Below are 24,284 nucleotides of genomic sequence, written 5' to 3' on the forward strand. Positions count from 1 at the left end.
ATTCAATCTCCAATGATCGACCAACTCCTCTTCCTGAATGATATTACATTATTCACACATTACACTCCTTGACCATGACCTCTTACAATAACCATGATGATCTACAATGAGATCTTAATGTGATGCTAAAAATGTGGTAAATAGAAAGGCGTATGCATATAATGAGACAATAAAACATAATGGAAAGCTTAATTGAAAACTAAATTAAATATGCAAACCATAAGCCTTCCTTGAAATGTCTCATTTTCCTCTATTCTTGAGGACCTTGAAGGTGTTTGATTGACTGGCTTTCAGCAGAGCAATGACCTCCAAAGTGGCAACTCAAGAGTTGAATAGCTACTAGATCATGATTGATTATGCAAATGATATGAAATGCATGATCTAAGAAACTAGATTAACATGATATGATTAATCTAAAATGCTAGTTACTAGATGATTGAAATGAAAATGGCTATAGTAATGATGCTAAAAATATGAATGTAAGGGATCCTTATTGCTTCAAAATGAGGGGTATTTATAGGAATTCCAAGGCCAAAGTTGAGGTGGTAGGAATCGACGATCCAAATTTGATCTGAAGATATCAAGGGCCAAGATTGAGGAAGTTGGAGAAGAGATTGGAGGGAGGGACACTTGGCATCTTTGGGGTGACAAGTCATGTCAAAGAGTCTTGCTCATGAGAGGGCTGTTAGGCCCAATATGGAAAGCTAATGTACTGAGAGGGGAGGGGTGAATCAGTACTTGAAAACTTTTCTTCAATAAGAACTTTACTATTATGCATAAACCGAATAGTATAATAACATAATATAAAGCTAAAACAAATAGATAACAATCATACATGATTCACTCCATAACACATATATTTTGGTTACGCAGAAACTCTTGGTTAGAGAGAAAAACTGTGGTGTGGATGGCACCCACAACTTCACTACTGCCATAATAAAGAGTGCTCGATTAGAGCTACATGTTTAGCTATTTTTGATAGCTTACCCTATTAGGAGTAATAAGATCTATTAGATCTACCTTGCTAAAGGATTTTACAACACTTAAACTAAATGTTGCACCTGGTTAGAGGCTTTGCAATTTATAGACTTGATTAGAGTCTTTTACCCTGTTAAAGGTTTCTCTTACAACTTCAAAATATTACAATAAAATCATTACAAATATCTGCAACTTTACATCTGGAATGTTATAGTAGATTCTATGTGCTTAGAATATGATTACCTTGCTTATAGCATACCTCAGTAACCCATATAGTAACTCAGTAAACCCTTCTATTTACTCTGTTCTTCGACTGTTCTCTGAAAACCTTCTCGGTGACCTCTATGTCTCTGTAACAGTCTTCTTACACTCGTGCACACACCTAGTTAATTCTTAACTCATGTTGTATAAATATATCTCTTATGTCGATGATCCATTCATTGCTTCGATCTTACAAATATGATTTATCGAATGAATAACCATGCAAGATATTTCATTGGCTAGATGACCTCAAAATCATACACAATATTTAAGTGCAATTTCCAATGTGATAACGGTTAGATGTTCCTTGATCTTGTAACATGTTTTCATATGCATGTCTAGGTTCAATGAATCTGGTAACACATTTCACTTGGTATGTTATCTTTGTTGCTTGGTAGACATGAACTGATACTCGGTAGACAGCTCGATGTATACTACGCTCTGAGACTACTTTCTTTTGTAACCGACTAGACTGTGCATTCTGACTGAATATTTTGATAGTAGTAACCAACTAGAGTATATAGTATAACTTTGACATGAAACTAATGGCAACTTGATAAGTAGTAACAATCTCCCCTTTTGACATTAGTTGAGATGTTTGACAAAAAACTACTTTCAAAGTTATAACTCAAAAATCTATATACTTGCAAAATTTGACTATACTGACAGTATGTACAATAGTCAATAAAATAATATATCCAGATATACTCCCCTTATTGATATACTGTACAAAACTTTGATTTTGCATGCTCTTGATCTTTGCTTATTGTCCTATTCACTGCTCGATTCACTACTCTTGGATACTCTACTTGCTCTGCTTGGTATACTCCCCCTGTATACTATACTCCTTTTGTTTGATACTTTGAATACTATATCACTCCCCCAATATTGTATTACTCCCCCTTTTTGACAAACATCAAAACTTAATTACCATTCAGGGGTGGTAACTGATCAAAAATGGATTTGTACTTGGTTCGGGCTTCAGTGAGAGCAACAGAGAGTGCATTCTTTACACTGTCCATTAAATAATTCTATGCTTGAATATAAGCCAATAATGATATTAAGCCATCTAGAGTGCTTCCCTCTTGTGTAGTAGATAGGGAGGTGGCTCGGTTGATCTGTTCTTGGACAGATGAAAGATGAGGAAGGAATAATGTCTGTAGTGTCATTATATCCATCCTGATCTTGTGTTCTTCATTTCCTAAGTCCAATTGTTGAGCCATGAGTTGTTGTAGCTTGGTATAAAAAATTTGAACTGAATTTGGCTCTGTGGTCAACTTATTTGAGAGATCGGTAATCTCTTTCTCAATTGCCTCTATTTTATTCTTAATGTCTTTAATGAATAAAGAAAATGTGCAGAGTTTCTGAAATAAATAGAGAATGTGCTTGAGTTGAGGAGTCAACTCAGTAATAAATTTGACAAGTTTAAATTTGCCAATAGCTATAGCTTTCTATACCTCTTCTATCATTTTTGCAGTGAGCTCTTTGTCTTTTAGTTTGCTCAAATACTCTGATGCATCTACTCCAAATGTCTCTATTTTTGTTAGGAGTTCATCTAGTTGAATGTGGATGGCTGCATCAGTGGATACTATAGCTTCAGGTAGCATATCTATTAAGAGTGCTTTCACCTTCTGAAGTACTTTATTTTTCTTTTGAATGGCCATTTTCTTCTCTTGTTTGGCCTTTTCTTTGCATAGTTCACCGAAATCAATGAGTGCTTGCCCCTTTAATTTTGATATATCAACATTGGGCAACACTATTGGTTTTGACAAATCAACTTTAAAACTATGCTTTTTCATCTTCTTTTCTTTACCTTTTACTAATGGAACTAAGACAATGGCTTGTGAGGCTTGATGACCCTCGGTAAGTTCCTCGGTAGAGGCAACACTTTGATTGGTTTCTTTAGCCTCTATAGTGTCCTTCGGTGTCTCAGTACTCAGTGTCTCAGTTGCAACATTCTCAGTGCTAGAAGGTGCTTGAGATATCTGTTCTTCAGTAGTACCTTCTCCTATTGTAGACTTAAGACCTTCGGTGTCTTGATCTGTGTCATGAGGGATTTCGGTTGAGACAGGTTGCTTGACTGGTGGATAAGGCTGAACTTGTTCCAAGACTGATTCACTAGATACAAGTTTTGCATATGCATTGCCTTCTATCATTTCCTGTTCTGGTGCCTCTGTATCCATGACATCTTCATCTATTTGTATGGTGTCAGCAGGGTCTTGCTCGGTAACATTAGGATCTTGTTCGGTGACATCAACAATTTCAACTGTAGCTTGCTCACCGGCATCCTTGATTTTAAAGATTTCCTACCACTTTGCTTTTGTCTCATTTTCCACTTCAATATATAGCCCATTCATCAGTTTTAAAGGTCTTTGTTTGACAAGAAACTTTGAGTTGTAGGTTGTCAGATGTTCTTTTATTTCAGCTACTAACATGTCAGGAAATAGATGAACCAAACTTCTCTCTCTGACCTATTTCTCTGAGTCCATTGCATACTTCCACCTATTATCAATATGCAAGTAAAGTTCATTTGGAAGTGACTTTGCTAGTTCCAATGGAGCTAACTAGAATTTTAGAAGTGTGCAGATGATATCTTCTTCAATTTGTCTCTTCTCATCATTATTTTTGTTTTCATACTTTACATATCTGAATGAACTGAATCCTCCATATTCTTTTAGATTAGCATAGAAGTTTTCAACACTATGTACATTTACCTTCTTGCTTTTGACAATCTAAAATTTGCTTGCATCCTCTGATTTGGTATCACTAGACTCTTTTGCCAAAATGAGTCTCCGAGTAGATTTATTGTAGGTCTTTGTTACCTTGGGAGCAGTAACAGTTTTTGTTTTCTTATCGGTGAGGCTGTAGATGCTCTTGTGATAGGTCACTTTGGAGGTGGAGTCGGTGAGGCCTTTGATGTGTCCTGTTTCTTTCTCTTCAACACTTTACCCTTAGGCAATTCAATGCTTAGTGTTATTGCTGCCTCTTGGGCTTCAGATTCCTATTTGGTAATGGCAATGGTGCCTTTGATAGGTGTAGAGGAAGAGTCTTCTCCGAATTTCTCTGACAATGCCTTTATCATTTTTGTTGCCTTTCTTGTAGCTTTGGGTACTACAATGCTCATCTTTACCTTTTCCTTTACTTCCTCATAGGTTCCATACCTTGGCTCAATAGCATGCCTTGGTAATGTGAGATATACATCAATTTGCTATTGTGTGATGTCAAAATCAATCTCGTATCCCATAGGTCACAAAAATTGAGTTCTCGGTTCCACAACATTCACATAACAGTAATCAGTGTCAACTTCAAAACATATATCATTTTTGTATTTCTCTACTAGCTGGGGTGGAATCCGGTATCTATTATGCATTTTCTCTTGAAATTTGTTTAAGTAGTCATCCATAATATCATTGAAATTATCACCTAACTTCTTGATGAAGTCATTTATCTGATGGGTGATTGGTCGGTGTAGTTCCCAAACAACTTTACCGATTGATGGAAAGAATTTTTCAAAATAGAAAAACATGCATACAATTAATGATCCAAACTTTAGTGTATTAGCTGAGTTGTTTTTCTTCAGCTTCCTGATGGTGTTCAGATTCTCAAACAGGTTCTTTAGCAACACCTCACATAGATCAATTTTCATTCCCTTTTTCACAATTTTGTATGCCAAGTCTACTATTGCACAGGGTACACTATTTTCCCTTGTTGATTGGAAGAAATAGTAACTAATTACTCTTATGGCAAATTTTAGTTCTTCATTAGTGACATTATTCAGTTTCAATCCTCTGCAATTTGATTCCACTTCGGTTAAACTGATCAATTCCTTCTGTGACATCATCTTTTGGGCTCGGGCATGGTCATAAATGGGGTAACTGGTAATCAGATGAATGATCTCCTTGGTAATCTTAAATGGTTGTTCTTCTAGCCACATGAAATCATTGTGAACTTTGCTCAGAACAAACTTAACCCACTGGGGTTTGAACACACGGAGATAGGTTAGGGCTTTAGTTAATCCCTTGATCTTGATGTGTTCATACTTGCTATTCAATTTACCATTTGTGCATAGTTCATCATAGGTGTCTTTAATTTCAACATGACCGAGTTCTTCAACATGAAATTTGGTGAATAATCTCACATCTTCGACTAACAACACTTTATCCGGGATGAGTGAAAAAGCGGTTTTGTCATCAAGTTCAGATGCAACTTTGGGAGTCAAAGAGTATTTTAGTTAGGGCTTCTCTACATTCTTGACAACAATGGGATCTTGGATCTTAGGTGCCATGTAGATTTCAGATAAAAGCTAACAAAGAATCCTTAGGGTTTCAAGATTTTCAAACGGCAGACGCTTTATACTTAGAAGATAATGGCAACTAGATAAGATCGGTAAACCAGCTTAACAATGCATTGAGATTGATGTAAATACCTTGAATTTGCTTTGTAGGAGATTTTGATCACCTTGGATTCGCTTTTCTCTGCTCTCTCGAAAACTTGCTAAGTGAAAATGACCGTGAAAATGCTTTTAAGTACACATTATACCTTATTGGGCTTCATGCGGGTTAGGTCAAAAACATTAAATTCTCTCGGTTCACTTTAACTTTCTTTCCTTTTTCTGCTTTAACCGAGTAGCCAAACTTCCTTCATTCACCGACTAGATAGGTTTCCTTTATTCACCAACTTGACAGTTTTCCTATATAGTGCTTTAAAAGATTTTGATAGAATTTCAAACTTTACTATTACATCTTAATTATGTAGATTTTGAATTAAGTACATAATAATAAAATAGGAGTTGTTAAGATTTAACCTTGAGATAATGCAGTCCCTTCATACCTTTACCGATTAATTTGGAATAGGTGCACCTAACTTGATAGGTAAGGTGCTTACTTCATTTGACACAATTTCCTTCTTTTTCCAAATCATCTTTAATTTGTCTTTTATTTCTTCAGTGTCTTTTCTAGGTTGATCTCTGCAATCTCCAACTAAATGTCCAACTTTGTGACAATGAAAACATGCCATACCAGGATTTCTCCATGATCTTCGGTTGTTCATTCCAAACCTTATAAAGCAGTTGGCACTTATATGTCCATATCTTCCACAACATTCACACCATATCCTTGTATTGTAATCCCATGGCACTGTAGAGTATTGTCGGTAAGGATCTATGTGAGTTCGGTAACCTCTAGCATTTGCTTGGTGTGCATACCACATATAGTTCTTTTGCTTAAACCAACACTTCTCAGTACTATGTCCATATCTATTGTAGTTTTTACAAAACCCTTTGAATTTTTCCTTCTGATAATTGTTAATAGACTTTGTCCTACATTGATTAGATGTGTGACCATATTTATTGTAATTGTAACAATAACCATTGGACTTAGTGACATTCGGTTGCTTACCTTTTCTGATTTGGCACATGTTGGCAATGTGACCTTGATTTCCATGGTAGTTATAAATAGGCTTCTTTCTTTTGATGTTATTCTTGTTTCCAGCTTGCTTTGATGATTCTCCTCTCTCGGTAGTATGAATTCCCTTCTTGGTAGAGTCTTTTCCTTTGTAACCGAGTTCTGCATCCTTGTTGTGTCTTCTTGTATTCAGTTGCTCATCCAACATCTTTGATGCTTCATAACTCTTCTTCAGTTTTTCTTTGGATTTCTTCTCTGATTCAAGTTCATCAGTCAACCTTGATACTTCATGTTTCAATGCTTGATTCTCATCATTTTTCAGAATTGCTTCATATTGTGCATAACCTAGTTGATCTGACAGATTTTGTTGAATTCCAGTCATCCTTGTGATTTCATCATTCTTATCAGATACTAAAGCTTCAAGTTGTTGTTTCTCTCTTTCTAGATCTCTTACTTTGTCCTCGGCTATCCTTAATGCATCAAGATTTTCAGTCATTTGTGTGTTGAAATGTTCATGTTCTCTTTTCATTGCTTTTAGTTGATCAGCCAATGCTTTGTTCTTTTCTTTCAATACTCCAATCATTTCTTTAGTCTCTTCAGATATACTGTTCTCAGATGATGTCTCAATTTGTTCCACTAACTCTTGAGAGTCCTGCAAAGCATCAGATAATCTTCTTCTTACTTTCAGAGATTTTTGCATTTGTCTTTACATGTCTGCAATCACTTGATTAGCATGATCCAACTCTTCTTGTAGATACACAATCCTCTGAGATTGTTTATAGCCTTCCATTGATAAGATCTTTCTCTTTAGGTAGTTAAACCTCTTTCCAAGATTGAAGCTCTGATACCAATTATTAGGCCCAATATGGATAGCTAATGTACTGAGAGGGGAGGGGTGAATCAGTACTTCAAAACTTTTCTTCAATAAGAACTTTACTATTATGCATAAACCAAATAGTGCATTAACATAATATAAAGCTAAAACAAATAGATAACAATCATACATGTTTCACTCCATAACACATATATTTTGGTTATGCAGAAACTCTTGGTTAGAGAGAAAAACTATGGTGGGGATGACACCCACAACTTCACTACTGCAATAATAAATAGTGCTCGATTAGAGCTACATGTGTTAGCTATTTCTGATAGGTTACCCTGTTAGGAGTAATAAGATCTGTTAGATCTACCTTGCTAAAGTATTTTACAACACTTAAGCTAAATGCTGCACCTGGTTAGAGGCTTTACAATTTATAGACTTGATTAGAGTCTTTTACCCTGTTAAAGGTTTCTCTTACAACTTCAAAATATTACAATAAAATCATTACAAATATCTGCAACTTTACATCTGGAATGTTATAGCAGATTCTATGTGCTTAGAATATGATTACCTTTCTTATAGCATACCTCGGTAACCCATATAGTAACTCGGTAAACCCTTATGTTTACTCTGTTCTTTGACTATTCTCTGAAAACCTTCTCGGTGACCTCTATGTCTCTGTAACAGTCTTCTTACACTTGTCCACACACCTGGTTAATTCTTAACTCATGCTATATAAATAGATCTCTTATGTCGGTGATCCATTCATTGCTTTCATCTTACAAATATGATTTATCGAATGAATAACAATGCAAGATATTTCATTGGTTAGATGACCTCAAAATCATACACAATCTTTAAGTGCAATTTCCAATGTGATAACGGTTAGATGTTCCTCGATCTTGTAACATGTTTTCATATGTATGTCCAGGTTCAATGAATCTAGTAACATGTTTCACTCGGTGTATATCCACTCGGTGTGTCATCTTTGCTGCTCGGTAGACATGAAATGATACTCGGTAGACAGCTCGGTGTATACTATGCTCTAAGACTCTTTCTTCTGTAACTGACTAGACTGTGCGTACCGACTGAATATTTCGGTAGTAGTAACTGACTAGAGTATATAGTATAACTTTGACATGAAACTAATGACAACTTGATAAGTAGTAACAAGGGCAAGTTTCCAAGGGAGGAGACATGTGGCAAAAGTACCATGTGTCTCAAGGGGAGAATATCCACACCATCGAAGGTTAGGATAAAGAGGTTAGGATGTGAAAGATAGGATAGGGTTAGTTAAACCCAAGGCTAGGTGGAATGGATTAGGTTAGGGGATGGCTAGGTTAGGTGGTTAAAAGTTAGGAGCCATTTGCTCATTTGAATTTAGAAATTCAAATAATTGGGAAAATGATAATTAATCTCAACAAACTTGAGTTTGTTAATTTTAATTAGGGATTAGAAGAATTGATTAAAATGAGGGGAATTAATTAATTTAGAATTAATTAATCATAGGGGGATATGAAATGAACTATATAAATAAATCATGTATTTTTATTTACTAGTAGATAAATAGAGAAATTAATCAAATTGCTTGCGAATTCAATTAATCGGGAAGGGGGATTAATCAAATAATTGTGTATTTAATTAACTATCTTCACACCATTTTTAGGTGTATACATTTTGCCCCTCTTCAAAGCAATGTGTGATGACACGTTGGTTCAAAGAAAACTTGATTGATGATGTTGTTGATATTGATTTTGATAGGATGCAGATTTGATCTTGATTTTGATGCGGATTCAATTTCGATAGGATACTGATTCGATTTTTGAGATGATAAATCTCGATATGATGCGATTTAGATGTTTGAGATGATAAATCTCGATATGATGCCCTAGACGCTGACTAATAGATATCGATGTGAGGATGCCCCCTCGAGAGATGAATCGAATAATTTTTTTTCAATGTTTTTGAATTTGTCACGATTTTTTTTTTTTTTTGATATTTTTTGAAATTTTTACAATTTTTAGATTTTAAATGATTTTCCATTTTTTAGATATTTTTAGAGTTGATAGGATTCATTTCCCAATAATAAATTTGAAAATGCTGCCCTGCCAAGTTGATTAGATGATTAAAAATTAGTGGAATAAAAATCCCACTTAAATGCCCCATTGTGAGTTTAAAAAGGTGAATTTCTTTTACCACTCTTCATTTGTGTATTTCAGTTGTTTGAAAAATTTGCTATGGAGGAAGGAATGGTGATCCCATACCACAAGCATAGGTTCAATCGAGTCCGGTGACATGAGTGTCCTCCGGCTTACGGTCCACTGGTACGTGGTTCGAGAAAACCCAGCTTTGTCAATTTTTAGTTGATTTTTGAAAAATTTAGCTATTTGTAGAAAAAATCATTTTTTAGCATTTTCGCCATGTGGGTTTGTAAACAAATTACATTTTTGACATAGGTTTTTCGAATTATAAAATGGTTTTTCAGGGTTTTTCGAAAAAAATTTAACTCGCATCCCAAAAAAAAATGGTATGTATTTATTATGTTTGGTTTTCAAAAAAATTTCAATTTTTAAAAAAATTTACCACATTGGAGGGGTTGTGGTGCCATGGCAGCACCACCACGAGGGCGGCGGACGCCATCAGCGCCACCGCGAGCACCACGGATGACATTGGCACCACCGCAGGCGCCATGGGCACCGCCGGTGCGGGGGGCCTGGGCCCAACTTTAAAAAAAAATTATTTTTTTTATTTTTTTGGATGTTTTTGTGTTTTTGTGTTTTTAGCATTTTTTTCGATTTTTCGGTTGATTTTTTATTTGCTTGATTTTTAGACAAGATTTTCACAATTTTGACCAGGTTGGCTTGTTTTTTTTATTTTTGAGAAATTGATTAAATTTTTCGATTTTGGAGGATTGAGTTGATTTTGTCAATTTTTTGATGTCAACTTTTGATGATTTGATCATTTATGTTTTTGATTGCGATTGATTTTTTGATGAATTTGGATGATCTAATTTAAATTTTCGAATGATTGATTTTTTTATGATTGCGAAAAAAAAATTGTTGTTTATCTGATCCCCAAATGTCATGATGTTCGATAAAGAGGTTGGATTACTGTCAATTTGATTTGATTTGTTATTTCGATAGGGTAAGATAGATTGAATTAGCTATCTAATTGATAAAATTAGATACTCCTAATTGATGAAAATAGATGATCAGCTCTGATTATCTTGATGTACACACAAGACGATATAGGATTGATAATCACCTCATGATAGATGAGCGTCATTGATAAGGGCAGCATGAGATTTGATAAAAATATCAAGTGAGAAAGATAGATTGATAGATAGATTGATTTGATAGATAGATAAATCAAGAGATTGATATGATGAGATGTTTTGATTGCAGGAGCACTTTAGTTTCCTCCACTCTCGGAGCGCTTTCTGAAGACATGGATTCTAATACCCCGCCTTAGCCAGGCGGAGCGAGACCACATTGACAGGTGTGGTTTATCTTCCCTTCTCGACATGCCCTGACCTTTGATTAACCCAAGATTATTGACAACCTTAGCAAAGCGTTGGCATAGTGAGAACAACACTTTTCACTTACCGACGGGCGAGATGACGATGACACTTGAAGATGTATACCGGATACTGTGCATCCATGTGATGGGTGAGATAGTGTATTATGATCTCAGCGAGCAGGATGGGATAGATGCACTTTGCCGAGTGTTTTAGGATGATGAGATAGGCGGATATGACATTGCGTGGCAGGAGATGCTAGAGCTAGGTTATGCCACATTACCCATTGTTCTTGCTGGATTCATTGGAGGTTTCTGATAGTTCTAATACTTAATGTTAAGTATAGATGCCAAGCTAATAAGATGAGAGGGGGGGTGAATCATACAAACTTAATCTTCCATAATAACAATAGATTCAACCTCGGTAACATATGCTTCAACAATATAACCAAAACTGCTAAACATGCAAACTCATAAGCATATAAACATCATATCACTCATAACACCATATTTAATGTGGAAACCCAAATAGGCAAAAACCACTATGGGATTTTGGACCCACTAATAAATATACTCTTCTACTGTATGCTTGGTTAAAAGCAAATCCTGTTAAAGATTACAAACACATTGCTAGATGTGACCCGGTTAAGGGATTTCCCTCAAATCTGTTAGAATCTTCACCTTGTTAGAAGTGACCTTGTTAAAGGATTTCAAACACTCAATCAGAATGTCACCTTGCTAGAGGGTTTTACAAATAAGACTATTAAGTCCACTCGGTTAAGAGATTTTCTGTCACTTTACAAAATAACTGTAATAAAAATCTATCTGCAACTTCGCATCTAAAATGCTAAAGCAGATTCTTATTTGCTTAATACAATCTAGTCATAGGAATTATCTTGTCCATCGGTTGGGCTCTATACTTTGTTATTCAAACAGGTCTTCAAGCTTCTGTGCTTGGTAATCACTATATAGCATCCATGTGCATACACTTGCCCACATACATTGTTTATCAACAGTTCCTTATTTATAAACAATTTGCCAACTGCTTAATCTCCTTGATCACATATCCCATGATCAATCATAGCCATCAGATCTTCAAACTTGACCAAGTTCAATGTATCCTTCGATCTAAAAATATTTTACCTCGCCTTGGAACTTGCATACATTTCTTGGAACTTGTGCTAGGGTATTGTGGTTCAATATGAGCTGTAGATCTTCCTGCTGATTTTCCTTTGCCATAGATTCTTTAACAAACTTCATTCACGACACACCAATCATTTAATCATAACCAGCTCATCAGCTTCCTTCATTAAATAATGCTTTTATTCATTCAATGCATTTTGTTATTACTTGGTTGCAACTTGGTAAATACTAAACTTCACTCGGTAGACATTATGCCTTCATTAACTGATAGCGATAACCTTAGGGTTTACCGACTAGGTTCTTTGCTCAGTAACATAGTATAGTATTTAGCCTTACAATCAATAACATATGTAGGATATCAAAACAATCTAAACATCATGATCTCATCATTGTCTAACTTGGTAATAGTTGCCCATTTAAATAACTTATTCCTCCCCTTATTCATCGCATTCTTTCTGTGTCTTTTACCAACATCTTTATACTCATCAAATCATACTGAATTAGAAAATCAATTTCTTGACTTCAATGACAAAATAATATTAAGACAGCAAACATCCTTTATTAGTTATATCCATAATCATCAACAACCTTCTCAATATCCTTATTGAAATGCTAACAATCTCCCTTGTCTGTTATAATGCCAACAATCTCCCCCTTTGGCATTGATGGCAAAACCAATTGATTTGACCTAATTGATTCGGATTGTTGTAAGATTTAGAAATGATGAAATGCTCTCTTCCTATCATCAGTCTTCTCCCCCATACATTCTTCTTCTCCCCTTTTCTTTAGTCTTCTCCCCCTTTGACAACAATGCCAAAAAGGAAAGAACTAAAACATAATTTCTTCCTGTATGAAGTGATTCCATGTTGTTATGTGTCAACTTAGTCTCAGTCAGAGCATTTTGTCTTCAATTATTGTTCCCTTTATTTGTTTCCTGTACACCTTTAGAAAACATACTAAAGTGTGTAAATCAACATCAACTCTTAAAAGATATTATGTAGAGTCATTGAATTGATGCTTTCACCGAACTCGGTCAGTGAATGGAAGATAGGGGTAGGACCCCTAACTTACTTCTGAGATACTCAAAAGTGTCCTTTGGTAGTGGCTTGGTGAAGATATCTGCAATTTGTTCCTTTGTGGTAACATACTCCAACACCACTTTCTTCTCTTGAGCTTCTTCTCTAAGATAATGATATTTGATAGAGATGTGCTTTGTCTTAGAGTGCATAACAAGATTCTTTGAAATGTTAATGGCACTAGTATTGTCACAGAATATAGTTACTAGCTCGATAACTTGCTCATTTATACCTTCCAACATTTGTTTGATCCATGCTATGTTGGTACAATTCAATGGTGCAACAATTTATTCAGCTTTTGTTGTTCACTGTGAAACACATCCTTGTTTCTTGCTAAGCCAACTCACTAGTATTTCTCCTAAAAAGAAAGCTCCTCCACTTGTCCTTTTTCTGTCATCAATGTTGCCTGCCCAATTAGCATCAGTATAAACTTTTAAATCAAAAACATTTCCTTTCTGATATACTAAGCCACAATCTTTAGTGCCTTTCAAGTATCTAAAAATTCTCTTGATTGTTGTCATGTGTGTTTCCTTGGGATCTGCAGAATATCTTGCAACCATACCTACTGCATGTGCTATGTCTAGCCTACTGTGAACAACATATTGTAGCTTTCCAATCATGGATCAATAAAGTGTCTCATCAACAAATGCAGATTCATCATTCTTTGATAATTTACAGTTGGTAGTCATAGGAGTACTTACTAGTTTTGAATCCTCCATTCCAAATTTCTTCAAGATTTCCTTTATGTACTTGGATTGAGTAATGAAAATATCATCTTTCATTTGTAGTATTTGTAAACCTATAAAATACTTTATCTCACTGATTAATGACATCTCAATATCTTTTCTCATTTCATTTCCAAAGTCCTTGCATAGAGAGTCATTTCTACAAAAGATAATATCATCAACAAATATGGCTGAGATCAATATTCCATTTTCATCATTCTTCATGTACATGTTACTGTTTTCACTTGTTCTTATAAAACCAATCTTGATTAAATAAGAGTGTAATCTTTCATACCATGCTTTAGGTGCTTGTTTCAGACCATATAAATCTTTGTTCAATTTACATACCTGATCTTTATTCTTGTCTTCAACAAATCCTTCAGGTTGTTCAATAAAAACTTCTTCTTCTAATATACCATTCAGAAATGCAGATTTGACATCCATTTGATATACCTTGAAATTCTTGTAAGCAGCATATGCCAAAAATGTTCTTACTCCTTCAAGTCTTGCCATAGGTGCAAAAGTCTCACCATAATCAATTCCTTCTTCTTCGGCATAACCTTTGCAAACTAGTCTTGCTTTATTTCAAATGACCTCACCTTTTTCATTCAGCTTGTTTATGAAAATCCACTTTGTACCGATTACATTTTTGTCCTTCGATCTTGGGACTAGTGTCCATGTGTCATTCTTCTTGATTTGATCAATCTCTTCTATCATAGCATTTATCCAATCTTCACTGTTAAATGCCTCTTTCACTATCCTCGATTCAAATTCAAATATCAGACATGTGTTCTGTCTCAATTTGTTCCTTGTCATCACTGGATCATCCTTATCTCCTATAATCTGACTTGATGCATGATGTCTTCTGACATACTTGGCTAATACAGGCTTGGTAGGCTCTGTATGATCTTCTTCATCACTCAGTAACTGGATATTATCTTCATTTTCTTCAACGGTTCTCTCGATAAGACTTGTCAGTTGAACATACACAAATTCATCATAATCTTCTAGTTCCTTGGAGTTTCCTTCATCATTTCTTTCTGCAAATTCATCAATTTTCACATTTGCACTTTCTACTATTTTGTTAGATGATTTGATCAGACATTTAAATGCTTTACTTCTAGAAGAATAACCAAGTAATGTTCCTTCTTCACTTTTCTGATCAAATTTGCCATTTCTATCATCTTTGTGAACACAGCATCTACTTCCAAAGATTTTAAAATAACTTACATTAGGTTTCTTGTCATACCAGATCTCATATGGTGTCTTCAAAGTTCCTTTTTTCAGTTGTACTCGGTTCAGGGTGTAAATTGTTGTGCTTATTGCTTCTCTCCAAAATGTTTGTGACACTTTCTTTTCAATCATCAGGGTTCTGGCACAATCCACAATAGATCTGTTTCTTCTCTTAGCTATCCCATTTTGTTGTGGAGTTCTCGGTGTAGAGACTTGTCTTTTTATACCATGATCATTGTAGAATAAATTGAACTCATCAGATGTGAACTCTCCTCCTCTATCTGATCTAAGACATTTCAATTGTCTTCCTATTTCATTTTCAACTCTTTCCTTGTACCATTTAAACATTTGAAAAGCTTCTGATTTTTCTTTTAAAAACATTACTGACATCATCCTTGAGTAATCATCCACAAATAATATGAAATATTTATCACCATAATAACTTTGAACTTTCATAGGACCACAAAGATCAGTGTGCACAAGATCTAAAATTCCCTTAGAAGTGTAGGACTTACTTTTAAAGCTTTATCTTGTCATCTTACCCATCTGGCATCCTCGACACATGGCATTCTCAGGTTTTTCAAGACTTAGTAGACCTCTTACTCGATGCTTCTTGCTTATTTTGATCAAATTATCAAAATTTACATGACAAAACCTTTTATGCCATAACCAGGTATCATCTATCTTTGCATACAAACACTTGTTCCGAGTTGAGTCAAGGTGAAATGTGTTACCTTTTGTTTGTGTCCTGGTAGCAGATAACTTTCCAAGCTTGTCATGAACTTTGACAATTCCTTTCTGAAATTCTATTTGGTAACCTGTATTGTTTAGCTGTGCTACACTCAACAAATTGTATTTCAAACCTTCAACCCAATAAACATCATTGCATCTTGCATTTTCAAGAAGTGTTATAGATCCTTTACCTCTTACCAGACATGGTGCATCATTACCAAATCTTACATAGCCTCCATCATAATCTTCTAGCATAACAAACTTGTGTTTATCACCTGTCATGTGATGTGAGCATCCACTATCTATGATCCAAGAGTCATTAGTATTTATCTAAGATATTAGGTCTTTTTCTTCATACCATTCTTCATCTAATCCATCTTTGATAGCCACATAAACTACTTCCTCTATATTAGTTTCATCTGATTTATCATCATTTGATTCCTCATCAGCTATTAGGCATGACTTTCTATCTCTTCTTCTGAAGTCTCGGTGTCCTCTATAATGATTATCTTTCTGTCTATCATCTCGGTAATCTCTCTTTTTAGTAGAATCTTTGTTAGGACAGTTAGAAGCCATATGTCCTATCTTATCACAATTGAAACATTTCAAAGGTAGTTTTCCTTTATACTTACCTTTGTGGCTAATAGTGCTTCAAACTCTTCTTGCTTTCTAATTTCCTCATATAGTTTGTGCATGTTTTCCATATTCTTGCGAAATCTTTCACTTGCTCCACTATGATCCCCTTTAGTGTACTTACTCATTCTATCATTGTAATCATCAGATTCATCAATATGAAAATAACTAAATGCAAATTCAACTTTATTTACCGAAGACCCACTATTATCAAAATTACTTAGCTCAAATGCATGTAGCTTACCAATAGTAGCATCTAAAGAAATTGGCATATTGGGTACAAACCTCAATTCATTGATTGCAGAGACTCGGATTGCATAGGCTGGTAGAAGGGTTCTTAACAACTTACTTGTTATATCCTTTTCTTCAATAGTTCCACCTGCTCCTTTGATTTGATTAACAATCTCCTTTAGTCTTGTACTGTACTAGGTTATGTTTTCACCTTCATTCATCCTCATAGATTCAAGGTGTCCTCTTAGACTATCCACTTTTTCTCTTTGAACATGTTCATCTCCACCATACACAGATATGAGCTTGTCCCACATTGTCTTTGCATCATTGCAACCTTCTAGATCATTAAACTCCGAGTCAGTCAATGCAGATGTTATTTTAATCATTGCTTGAATATGTTCTTGTGTTGCCTTTATCTCTTCCATTGTCAATGGATAGGTGCTCGGTGTAATGAAATCATTCTCCAGATAATATACAGCATATTCTCCAATTCCTGATAGGTGTAGCTTCATCATTTTTTGCCATGTAGAGAAACTTGACTTGTTTAGCTTCAGTGCATCTCTCTTATACATCTTTGGATCTTTGCCTCAAGTACCTTTAAACTTTTCTTCTGGAGTCCAAAGCTCTGATACCAATTGATAGTTCTGATACTTAATGTTAAGTATAGATGCCAAGCTAATAAGATGAGAGGGGGGGTGAATAATACAAACTTAATCTTCCATAATAACAACAGATTCAACCTCGGTAACATATGCTTCAGTAATATAACCAAAATAGCTAAACATGCAAACTCATAAGCATATAAACATCATATCACTCATAACACCAGATTTAATGTGGAAACCCAAATAGGGAAAAACCACTGTGGGATTTCGGACCCACTAAGAAATATACTCTTCTAGAGTATGCTCGGTTAAAAGAAAATCCTGTTAAAGATTACAAACACATTGCTAGATGTGACTTGGTTAAGGGATTTCCCTCAGATCTGTTAGGATCTTCACCTTTTAAGAACTGTCCTTGTTAAAGGATTTCAAACACTCAATCAGAATGTCACCTTGCTAGAGGGTTTTACAAATAAGACTGTTAAGTCCACTCGGTTAAGAGATTTTCTGTCACTTTACAAAATAACAGTAATAAAAATCTATCTGTAACTTCACATCAAAAATGCTAAAGCATATTCTTATTTGCTCAATACAATCTAGTCATAGGACTTATCTTGTCCATCTGCTGGGCTCTATACTCTGTTATTCAAATAGGTCTTCAATCTTTTGTGCTCGGTAATCACTATGTAACATCCATGTGCATACACTTGCCCGCATACATTGTTTATCAACAGTTCCTTATTTATAAACAATTTGCCAACCACTTAATCTCCTTGATCACACATCCCATGATCAGTCATAGCCATCAGATCTTCAAACTTGACCAGGTTCAATATATCCTTCGATCTGAAAATGTTTTACGCCGCCTTGGAACTTGCATACATTTCTTGGAACTTGTGCTAGGGTATTGCGGTTCAATCTGAGCTGTAGATCTTCCTGTCGATTTTCCTTTGCCATAGATTCTTTAACAAACTTCATTCACGGCATACCAATCATTTAATCATAACCAGCTCATCAACTTCCTTCATTAAATAATGCTTTTATTCATTCAATGCATTCTGTTATTACTCGGTTGCAACTCAGTAAATACTAAACTTCACTCGATAGACATTCTGCCTTCATTGACCGATAGCGATAACCTTAGGGTTTACTGATTAGGTTCCTTAGGGTTTACCAACTAGGTTCCTTAGGGTTTACTGACTAGGTTCTTTGCTCAGTAACATAGTATAGTATTTAACCTTACAATCAATAACATATGTAGGATATCAAAACAATCTAAACATCATGATCTCATCATTGTCTAACTTGGTAATAGTTGCCCATTTGAATAACTTATTCCTCACCTTATTCATCACATTCTTTATGTGTCTTTTATTGACATCTTTATACTCGTCAAATCATACTTCTCAAGATATGGCAACATCATACTGAATTAGAAAATCAATTTCTTGACATCAATGACAAAATAATATTAAGACAGTAAACATCCTTTATCAGTTATATGCATAATCATCAACAACCTTCTCAATATCCTTATTGAAATGCCAATAATTTCCCTTGTCTGTTATAATGCCAATAGTTTCCTTTGTCCTGATCATACGTCAAAGGGATTATTTATTGGATGGGGTTGTCTCCTTGAGCAGATGGTGACATAGGGGACCCAATTTGCATGGGGGTCATGCATGCTGGCGCATTTGTATCATGACCTGCACCCAGTTGTGTACCAGAGATCAATTGCATTATTAGCAGAGGTGATTGTTCTCTAGATATGGGCCTGGGAGCACCTGCATATCACATGACCATTGGCTGATAGAGATAGACTTATAGGAAGGCCTTATGCTAATGGGTATCCAGACATCATTGTCCAGAGAAATCAGGGCAAATTGGAGTATTGGCGATGAACACTAGATGATCTAGATACTATGATATGGAGACCATATAGATATTGTGAGATATAGCCTGAGGATGCAACGAAGATGTCGTATGTATTTGTGACACGATACTTGATTGGATCGACACCCTATGTTATCGAGTGATTTCTTTGTATGAGGGTGTTGAGACAGTATGGCAGGATATAGGGGATACCATAGGGTACATCTCATTATGCTCTCTTGAGACTGGATGTGGTGACTTGGGGGCCCTCTATTTCATATGATCAAGTGTGTGTAGAGTATCGATCATTGGGGCCATTGGACTGGGATTATCATTCAGGTATGATAGATAGCAGGATGACATATGAGTATGTCATATATTGTACTACACACAAGTTTCTAAGGCTGACGTGTCCAGATGAGCCAGAGCTTGTTCTAGATGAGGATGATGAGAGGCCATGATGCAAAGCTCCTAGACGACCGAGGGATGGTGGGGGGAGAGGAGGTGGGGGCAGAGATGATGGCAGAGACTGAGGGGATGACAGAGATAGATATGGAGGAGATGCAGGAGATCATGGTGATGGAGATGATGATGGAGGACATGATGATGGGGGATATGATGATGGGGGAGATGGTCGAGCATTGGCAGTGGCAGTGGTAGGCACAGCGAGAGACAACAGTTCTAGATCTGTTAGAGATGTATATGTATACACATAAAAAATGACTATGAGCAATTAAATAAATATTTAATATTTATTTAATAATTATTCTTCTATTAAATAGTTAATTTGAAAAGATTAATTTATTTAATTCATTTCATGTCCTTCTATTAATTAATTTAATTAAAATATTTTATTAATTAATTCATTTATCCTTTTCTTCTAATCAATTAATTAAATATCAAATATTCAATTATTCCTCTAATCAATCAATTAAATATCTAATATTTAATGATTATTCTTCTATCATATAGCCTCAATTATTAAATGATTTCTTAAATTATTTAATCTCTTTTCCAACTCATCCTTCCATCTCCACTTCATCTTTCCTTTTCCATCTCATCCACCATGTAGCTAAATTAATTTAGCAAAATTAAAATAAATAAATCATTTATTAGCCACTTATCTTCAACTTCTAAATTTAATGAAATATTGTGTACGAACACATATTTCTTAACCTTCTTCTATATTCTCTCCAACATCCCTACATCTTAGGAAGGACTTGAGTCCACTTTTCCTCTCATGCTTAAATCTTCTCCAACCATCCTTAGATTTCCTCAGTTAGCTACCCAGTCAAGGTGAGATGAGTGACACTTGTCTTCTCCTTCCTCCTTTCTCTCAACCTTCACCTTTTCTCACAGCCATCCAAATCTGCAAATTTGATCATGATCGTTGATCTAGGCCACATCATCTTATCCTCTCAAAGTCTATAAAAATGGGAGTTTGAGTCTTCAAGTGAGTTTTCAAGTTAACCATTTGTGAAAACTTATGCATCCATGAGTTTTAAATCTTGAAGCAAATAAGCATTTCTCATTTAGCATAATCATTTAGCATTGCATATTATAGTACCAGTTAACTATCAGTTATCAATCCATTTTTCATATGCCATCTTGAAAGCTATCAGTGCTTGTCTGAGAGCACATCATTTGCAACCAAGAATAGTGGAGTTAGGACACAATGAGACTTAAATCATGAATGTAAAAAAATGTTTTTATTTTAATATTCATTTCATGTAGTATCATTGGTTGAGTTTGGATTTCTTGTAGCATTTCCTTTATATTTTGTGAAACTAACATGTTGCGGGTACTATTTTGATGATGAAATTCAGGTCGACACATTTTGGCACCCACCATGGGGTTGGAGCCTCGCATATATCTTTCTAATATCCTGTCTAGTTCTCGCAAAAAACAAATTTAACACATTTGTAATCCAAATTCACGCCTATGTGAATTCTAACAACTCTTTTATTTAACTGGTTAGCACTTTTGTCCTTTAGGTTAGCACATTTGTCATTTAGGTTAGCACTTTTGTCTACAAATCAACGCATTTAATCTTCAAAGCAGAGCTTTTGTCCTACAAGTTAATGCATATGTCATTTTGGTTAGTGCTTTTGTCATTGATTTATCGCTTCTTAGCCCTCAAAGAAGTACTTTTGTATCTTAGGTTAGCACTTTTGTTCTTTAAGTTAGTGCTTTTGAGGTGAAAGGCAGCGCATTTGTTAGGATAGTGCTTTTATTTGCAATTGACAAAATTTTCCTGTAGGTTCGAATGTCCAAGAACTGAAATTTTCAAACTACTGACATGTCTATGTGCAGAATTGTTTTTAAACAAATTTCATGTGTTTCCTCACCTAGTTAATTAAGAGTTCTATTTTGGAAAGTAACACATCATATCTTGTTTATTTAGCTTAACTAAGGGGATAAATTGATAGCATGCAACTTGCATTTTGAGTGACTTCTTTAAAGTAGTTGCACATAGATTTTAGAAGGCTAAACTTGTGTTTTTCAAGCTTGATGAAGTAGTAGGTAAGCATGCTCTCACCCTCATACGGTGATCAAAAAACTAGACCTACATTTTTTTATGTGTAACCTTTAAAGGGTCTGCCTTCTCGAGTTGCCTTAAGGGGGGCAGTGAGAGGAGAACAACCCAAAGTGGAAACAAGCTAATACCGAGTCCTTCCAATCCACTCTAAATAAATCATGTTTGTCATGAAAGTCACAAGCAACATGTGCTGATAAGTTCATACCGACACTATGTTTCCCCATAAACCCTATGGAGCATAACCTCTATAGGCTGGGAACCTTTTGTATTTACATAGCATAAAGTGTCACATGTATGGCCACATGACCGAAAGCCTTTACTAAAAACCACTTGTACTAGTTGCCAAAATCCTTCTAATTGTTGGCGCGGGAGGTTGGACCTCTGAAGCAGCTCACACACATACAGTTCTTAGTAGAGATAAATTTTTCCATGGGAAGTTTTCATGGAAACTAGTGCTTGGCTACCCCAGAGAAGTGAGTGCCGAGGGTGGAGCGAGTGGGGTCAAACATCTAAATATCCGCTTTGAATAGCATAGCCTCAGGGGAAACCCCATGTGAGATTCAACAATTATTGTCTCAGGCTGCCATAAGATTTGTACTTGCTTATGCATTTTTTTTTTCAAACATTGTGTCTTATATGTCCATGACATTCTCAAAATGGTCAAAAATTGACAAAAATCATCATCTAAAAATGAGAAAAAAATCCAACAACTTGCTGAAAGATTTGAAAAGAATCCTTGAAACATAGTCAGAATAGCACTTTCAAGCAACAGAATAGTGCTTTTATCCCATAAGTTAACACTTTTTACCACAAAAGTTATCACAAAGACTTTTTCACATCTGAAACAAAGCATATCAAACCAAAATTTCAAAGTCAGTATCAAAACACTTCTTGAGTAGTTTTGTCTTTAAACTATCACACATTTTCAAACTAGTTCGATAACTGGGTCACCGATCCAATAGGCTATTTCCAAAAGGTTTCCATAAGCATAAAATATTAAACAAGCTATTGATTCAAACATCTTAAGTGCAAAAATAAATATCATTGTTAGTTTCTCATCAAGATATATCAAATTCTCTATCATGAAACTTGATCAATCCACCTTGTGTTCATTATCTTGGATATATCTTTCCTATTTTGAACCTAGGTTATATCAAAATCAGAATTGCACCCACATCAGAATCAAGCAAACTTGTAAAACATCATATGCTTATATGACTTTTAAGTATTGCCTTAAGAAAAGAAAACCTAGTTATAAAGCTACTCAGAAAAGGATAAGATTCTTGAATATCAATCGCAAGATCTTATTAAAACATAGGACATTCCTACACCATTTTTGTCACTATTTACATGGCTGGAGAATAGAATTTGATGGAGAAATTTTGCAAGGATGTTCTTTTCAACAAAGAGAAGCTTTATCACAATGAACAAACAATAGTGGTAAAATCAACAAAGCATACCTTCCTAAACCAATAATTACCTATTGAGTTGTCTTTTTAAAACTTCAAAAAATTTGAAACAATCACATGCCAATTTAGACTAGAGCTCAATACGAACAACTCAGAAACAACAAAAACAAATGGAAGAAGAAGATAATTCAATGTTCCACGCTTTTCGGTATACAGTTGTTGATGAGGAAGCGGTCAATAACATCTGTAGACACCTTAAAATGGTCAACGCTTGTGGAGTCATACTTTAACATTGGCGCATTGCTTTATTTTAGGTTTTTGCATCGCATTAACATTTCTTCTATGTTGCATACATGGTCTTTATCATTTGCAAGCATCGAGTCCTTCTTCTACATTCCTCATTTTTATCGCTTTTGAATTAGGGTTTTGTCCTCTTATCAATCTTGTCATTTTGAGATCGATTTGTCATCGATCCTCGTCCTTGTCAATCTCGTCAATTTTGTGATCGATTTGTCATCGATCCTTGTCCTCTTCAATCATGTCAATTGGCGCATATCAATTTGGTCTCTTTATCAATATTGGTCAATTTGTCAACCAATTTCAATTGTTTATCAATCAAATCAATTACAGCATTGGTCATTTATCAAGTCAGAATAATGATTAAATCGACCCTACATCAATTATCTTTTGTCAGGACCTAATTGTCATTCTTGCATTTCTAATTCATCTTCTAGGGTTTTATGATTTATTCATTTAATCCTGTTTGTCATTTCCCCCTCTAGGATTAATAAATTATTTATTTATCCTAAGTCTTTGTGTCACAATTAAATGTTTATTTAATTGGCTAACTAATTATTCCTCTTTTTGTGAATTAATTAATAAATGACAAATTATTAATTGATTTACCTAATTTCTTCTAATTCCTAATTTCCTAATTTTTCATCAATTTCTAATTTCTAATTCCTAATTTCCTAATTTCTATTTCATCTGTTTTTCAATTCTCTCCTATTTTCCTCCTAATTTCATGGGAATGACATTTCAATTTGTCATAATTTGTCATAATTGACAATTGTAGCATCCTAAAATTGCGACACTTGCAATTTTGACCGCAT

Source organism: Cryptomeria japonica, chromosome 10, assembly GCF_030272615.1.
Source record: "Cryptomeria japonica chromosome 10, Sugi_1.0, whole genome shotgun sequence".
In the NCBI taxonomy this organism is placed as follows: domain Eukaryota; kingdom Viridiplantae; phylum Streptophyta; class Pinopsida; order Cupressales; family Cupressaceae; genus Cryptomeria; species Cryptomeria japonica.